This window comes from Leiobunum rupestre, chromosome 9, assembly GCF_980474605.1.
Source record: "Leiobunum rupestre chromosome 9, qqLeiRupe1.1.hap1, whole genome shotgun sequence".
NCBI classification, from domain to species: domain Eukaryota; kingdom Metazoa; phylum Arthropoda; class Arachnida; order Opiliones; family Sclerosomatidae; genus Leiobunum; species Leiobunum rupestre.
Window position 1 is genome coordinate 18,343,437 of NC_143392.1, and position 6,787 is coordinate 18,350,223.

A 6,787-nucleotide genomic window follows, 5' to 3' on the forward strand; every position below is an offset into this window, starting at 1 on the left:
CCTAAAATGCATCAAGCGATTATTTACAACGCAACTTCAGCGATCCAACAACATATATTTAATTAATGGCTGGTTTTAAAATGTGGTAACAACTATTATAAACAATTTATAACGCAAATAGCTTTTTAAGGGCTTAAGCGTTTAAAAAAGGATATTCTTAAAACCACTTGCCAAGTTGTCCTAGGAATTTGGTTTTCTTAAACCGGCCTTTAATTAAATATATTTTCAATGTTGATTATGTTGTTGGATCGCTGTCGAAGTTGTAACCTTCTGGGTTACAAGAGCCGGACCCCGACTCCCCGGTAAAGCCACCAGTTATTGCACACTCTGACCCGCTAAGGGCCACGGCTTAAGGACAGCCTACGCAATAGATAATACTAATATACTAAATTTTAACCGCATTGTTGTGTACACATCCGCGATTGAAGGGAAGCTCGTTCCCAACGGATTCTGCGGCGAACCCGCGTAGGTGCCCATTTCATTTTATTGGTCTAGATAGATGTAGTAAGAGTATTATAAATTTATGGTAAACTTATTTTATTCTTTCAGTTACCACTCATTACGAGCAGTAAAACAAAGCAAGCTTTTCTGCAATAAAAACGAACATCCAAAATCAAAATAAGTAAATTTTTTATTATACACCTGAAGTAGTAAAATAATATTTCACATTTAAAATGTTAAATAAATTGAAATTGCACGTAAATGTTAAAAGAAACTTTTAATTGCAAGCAATCAAATTTAAAAATAAGTGAAACAGAACTATAAAAAATTAAAATATCTTACACAACAGTAAACAAATTTCAACTAGCATATTAAAATGCCTAAGCAGACGCAGTTAATGCGCTTCTGTTTTTATTGATATTTTAACTCTGATGGTAACTTTAGGGGAACAGTTTCTCAACCATCACCTTGGCGTATCTTAACCGAGATGCCAGCTGCTTGTTGCAACCCGATTGACGAATCACTTGCAGTTTATAAGTATTAAATTCCTTCTTCTCGTTAATATACGTAACTGCTTCCATCATAGGACACAGAATCACCTTCGTGTGATCATTGTAGAAATTTAACTGAAAGCATTCAAAACGAATATTTAGTTCTTTTCATTTATATAATAACAAAGAGCTTACTTGTAAGGTTCCATTAGTCAAATGCATGACGATGGCCATTCTAGTGCGGAACCACGCTTTTAAGTAAGGCAACCGGATGAATTCATCCCCGTCTCTTGGCGGTACAATCTCTCCAGCTTTCAAGAGATGTTCATTCATGTAATCTTTAAAGTAGTTCAACAACGTAACTTTCTTTGTCAACGAATCTGGGTATTCTTTCATCGTGTGGTAATTTTCGGTCATATCCTTATCAATGTAATGAACGTGACTGCAAATTAAATAAATATTTTTTATAAGTATGCTTCGACGCTCTCTCAGCTAAATGCAGAGTCACTTACAGTCCATCTTCCAGTTGAATAATTCGGGTGTTATCGTTAAATAACACCCCGACGCTGTTGTCGCACAGTTGGTATCCCAGACCATATTTATCAGTGTAGTCCACCCATTTACTCACCCAGAATACTGGAATGGAGGTGGGATCTTAGGCGTCCTATAATCGTTAATTGATAGGTTTGAATTTAACTGTGTTTATTTAAGTTACTTAGAAAAACTACCTTCGGAAATGAGGGATTTCTCAGATGGCTTGCTGTCAATCACTGTTTGGAGAAAATTGAGCAGATCGGTAAGATGATAGTCATTTGGCATATCTTTGGCCACTTCTTTTTTCGGAGAGGTGTTCGCGGTAGCTTTGGCCGAGTTGGCAACTCTGTTCAAATCAGTGAGGGGTTTGCGTGAAGGGTCAATCACGCTTACTACGTTCCATACACTGTCATCGATCCTAGGAGCGGTGGAAAGACAGGAAACTAGAAGCCTCGATGGAATATATCCTTGAGTGAGGAATTCGTCTTGCAGAACACCAACCATGGAAGGCCTTTGCTTATGATCACCCTGTAGCAACTTGCAAATCAGTGTTTTAGCCGCCTTGGGGATTTTGCTTGATCAAGGCGTAAGTGTCTTTCAGGCAGCTGGTTTCGAAAGGAGGCCTCCCAGCTAAGAGAGTGTTTAAAATGCATCCCAGAGACCACGCATCTATTTCGAAACTGTGCCCTTTTTTACTCAATATTTCAGGAGCAATATAATTTGGTGTACCACAAAGGGTCCTGAAACATTACACGATCTTAAGTCAAGCAATTACGCAAAACTTTATTAAGATTACTTTTTCCTCTCTCCATCGTGCTCTAACTTTGATCTCCATGTTTTCGCTGAGAAACAGGTTTCCTAGTTTCAAATCTCTGTGAATGATTTTGTGCTCGTGCAAATATTGACAGCCTAAAGCAATCTGTCTTATGAAGTACCGGGTTTCGTTTTCTGATAAACATCGTCTTCGCTTGTGTATCTCCATCAGTGACTAGAAAAATATTTTTAACTTTATTTAGACCATGACGTTATTGGTAATAATAGAATTTATAGTTACCCGTCTTCGGCATATCTCAAGAAGAATGTAGACATTTTCCGAATCTTGAAAAAACGCGTGAAAGCGAACAACGTACTCGTGATCCAAGCTTCGATGGATATCTATCTCTTGAACAATCTAGTCACGGTTTTAATATTAAAATAAATTAACTAATGCTTAGATTTAATCGTTAAACTAGTAAAGTCACTAATCCCGCACTTTCTCTTTCTGATGAGGTGTTGCTAAAGATGATTTCGTCACAATTTTCACAGCAAATACTTCTTTGGTCTTCATATCTTGCAATTCGTAGCATTTTACAAAACCCCCCTAAAAAGACGCAAAGATTTATTCAGAAACTTGTTGCATTTTTGTTCTCAAGCTCCGCGAAGTCAACATATTTGAAAAACATTGGTAAACACGAGTTGGATATCAAGTTACTCCGGGTTAAAGGATTAATTATTTTATATAATTATTATTTTATAACACTTTTTCTTGGTCAAGTTTTAAAACACGGTTGCTTTATACCACAGAGACTTACCACTTCAGAACGCTGGCTATGTAACAGGGGGTAAATTGTGTGGTAAACAAAATAGAAAATGGAAAATTGTAATAATTGTATTATTATTATTATTTTCAATATTTAAATCCTAAACCTACATTTAAGGACGAAAACCATTTCCGCGTCAGCATTAGTGTTCTCATAAGCTTATAATATACTAGCGCCCTGTAAGTTTGAATCCGCACTAGATTTAAACGGTAACGGCGTGGCTTAAGAGCAGGTTAAATTTATAACCACAAAGGGTCAGAGGTAACAGCATAGAAGAACCACGTAATCCTTTGTTAGTAGTCTCTTATCGTGAACGAAAATTCTGACAAAATTCTGAACTACCACGGGGAATGACAGATTCATACGATACCATGACCATTTAAATTAAACTGGTCTTAAAACATAATAAACTAATTGAAATTTTTGTTTTACATATAAAAATGCAAAATGAAATACGAATAATGCAATAAAATAAAGAAAATCACCATCTTGAAGAGTCGGTTTTTCCGATGACTGACGTCATTACTGACAAAATCTAGGAATGTGAATGACCCGTATCCGTCGACCAAGGTAAACCTACAATATATTTGGCAAGAGAAGTTCATTTGCACATTGTTTATTGGAGCGAAGTGCTTATTTTCTAGCATTGTAGCAATAATAGCGCCGTTTTCTTTTTAAAGCGATTGACTGCCACTAAAATCTACACTATTTAAGTAGAAGTTCATTTTCATTTAAATAAAGTAGTTTTCGCTTTCTTAGATTTTCCGCCATGGAAAAAAATTCAACGCCATTAAAAAAACACACCGAGTGACCGATGACAAAAATTAAAACAATCAACAACTTACGACGTCATTATGACGAAAAACTTATAGGTTGAAAATTTAAAATCATCGGGTTTTTTTCTCACGAGGAGTACTGAAATTAAAATCTAAAAAGAAAGAAGTGCATAGATCGCTTAAAAATAATTTTACAAACTTTCTGGCAGTCTGTGTATGCTACTCTGTCTACATTTAGTCTAAAAGGTGGTTTTTATTCGTCTGTCCGAGGACAAAAGGTGTTAACTTTCTACCATAAAAACGTTTTAATCGCCTATTCTCGCGGTAAGATTTACCCTGTCCCGAATTTTTTTTTGCTTGTGCCAGCGCTCTAAGGTTACACTTTTTACTCCTCCTCGAACGAAGGAGTAGAGGGAGTTACCTTGGTTTGTCGTCTGTTTATATAAAAACATTTAACTGCTTAAATTTAGTTTCACGAAAACATGACGGGTTTTGAATGTCTTCACATGGGGCAAGCTTTTAACAACCAAAATCCAATTGTTAAATGCTATTTAATAGCTTTAAAAGTTGCTTGATGACTTAAGCCTAAGGTATTGCCTTGGGCATTAGCTTAAGTAGTGGTACAATGAGATAACTATATCGCGTGGTGGAGGTGTATGTTAAATTTGCATAGAGTTTTGCGGGATGAGAGTTCTAAATCAGGAATGGTTGAGAGTTAAATTTCGATAGAGCTGGGTGATAGTTCGAGACTATAGAGATAAGTTTATAAGATAAGAACTTGATATCGCGCGTGTGTATTTACTACGAGATAATACCGATATATAAGACGCGTCGGGAGAGACAATCATCTGTCAATTTGTGGAATAAACGAAACACGGCTCCACGTAACAACTCTAAAGATCTAGTCGAACAATGGAGATTGAAGACTGTTACTTAATTTTCTCTCAGAGATTCAGAAAAATTAACATTTATACCTATATACATTGATCAATGGGATGGGATTACATTATATTTGACGCGACCGATTCCTTAAAACAATATGTTAGGTCTTTTCTTCCATGGTGGAGGTGGGATTGAGGTTTGACTGAGCATATGATTTTGGCGGAAGATTTTTTCGAGCACAAACGCGTTTTCCGCGATATTTTCCGCACGCGAACGCGTTTTCCGCGATATTTTCCACACACGAGCGCGTTTTCCGCGATATTTTCAGCATATGGGCGCGTTTTCCGCATACGGTGGGTGTAAAACATTATTCATTTGTGTCCGGCTTGTTTATTAAGTAGTGTTGTATGTTAAAATTTTAAGTTTTTTAGTAATAGTAGGTGGAATAGGTGGCGAATGTATTGGAATTTTTGTTGTATCGTGTATAAACGCACGTGTCCAAGATCAGGTTGACTCAAGTGGAATATCTTAAGTTGAGATTAAAAACCTTATCGACAATATCGGAATATTTACCCTAAAAAATGAGGTGGAGATGTGTGTAAATTCGGTATATCTTAAAAAGACGATGCTGATGAGAACTATTTATCATAAGTTATTGTAAATTGTCATCACATTTATTTATGACCACCCTATATAAGATCGATGTTTGGTATATTTTCGCTTAAATCTCCGAAAGCTGAACAATGTAAGTAAATCAACGCTCTATATCTATAATTTTTATAAGTTATTAATAACTGGTATCCTTTATTTTAGGGCTGACCTCAAAGCGTTTCCAGAATCTCGAGCTAAAGGCGTTACTATCACGGCGGAATGCGAAATAAGACTAGGAGTGTTGGATGGCGGAAGTGGGATAACTCTAACCGACTAAAATGTGAAACTCTTCATGGGAAAACCGGAGATTAAGTGTGATTCGCTCACCACTAAGTCGTGTTATTTTGATCCACCATGCCGCAATCACTATTTTAATGATATCTGTGGACGGTACCCGTTTAGGGTGAAATGCTGGATATGTGAGAAAATATACCTAACCACGAGAGGACTTAAAGTTCATCTACTAAGTCATTTATCTTGAAATAAAATAAATGAATCATCGGATGATGAAGTGTGCGATTGTTCGACAAGTGAACATTTGCATTATATAGCTGAAGATGAAGCTATAGATGATCAAATTATTGATTATCTTAACGAGTTTATTGTCAGATGTCAAAAGCCGTCCAAACGTGATAAAATTAAAAATATGGAAACAGCGTCCGAGCTAACAGCAGCCAAAAAAAAAACTCTTGATTCGCTAATGACATCTAACGTTGTTTTTCCACCAGATTTAAAAATGCCGAATGATGAACAGCTGAAAGCTTTGGTATATTATCAAGAATATTGTAAGAATAATCAAATCATTCACAATAACGGTATGGAAACTCCCGCCGAAGATTCAGAAAATTTAGAAAAATCTTGTTAATTGTCTGAAAATATGTGAATAAATTTTATTTTTACTATAAAATCCATTGTTATTGTTTTAAACATACAGTAAGAGTGACTTCAGATATTTGCATTAATAAATAAATAAATTATTGTGTTTTATGGTGGTATATTTGTATATACAAAATAAAAATAAGGTTTTGTATGGTTTTTGTTTTTCAAGAATAGTAACAATTTGCTTTAAAGAAATTATTTTATTGAATACTTTTTATACATAAACTCTTTAATCATTTTATCGTTTAAATTTTTATCTTTCTTAAACCTAGACACAATATTATACATTTCTATTCCTTTACACCTGTTTATAGATAAAGGGAAGCTGATAAAATCTCCACTTCACATTTTACGTCGGAGTGAACGCAAAAAGCTGCTCTATTTTTATCGAATTTAAATTTCAAATCAACCATATTTAATAAAAAACATGGTTGTTGACATAAATCAGTATGGACTACGCCTAACAAGTCAATCACCCCTTTTTGCGCTAAACTCCCCCGTTTAGAGAAACCATCGTTATCAAAAAACGAATCGAACTTTCCAGGCGTATCCC

At 35.4% G+C, this 6,787-nt stretch overlaps 1 pseudogene across 1 annotated transcript; it reads right to left on the reverse strand.

Annotated features, from left to right (window-relative positions):
* Positions 1 to 824: 824 nt before the first annotated feature.
* LOC149926758 (serine/threonine-protein kinase PLK1-like) lies at positions 825 to 3,828 on the reverse strand (annotated as a pseudogene). The gene is made up of 8 exons (XR_016473714.1): positions 3,532 to 3,828; positions 2,719 to 2,826; positions 2,521 to 2,637; positions 2,263 to 2,454; positions 1,661 to 2,206; positions 1,445 to 1,598; positions 1,128 to 1,374; positions 825 to 1,067 (listed from the first exon to the last, which is right to left on the reverse strand). The product of XR_016473714.1 is annotated as a serine/threonine-protein kinase PLK1-like (transcript).
* Positions 3,829 to 6,787: the final 2,959 nt, after the last annotated feature.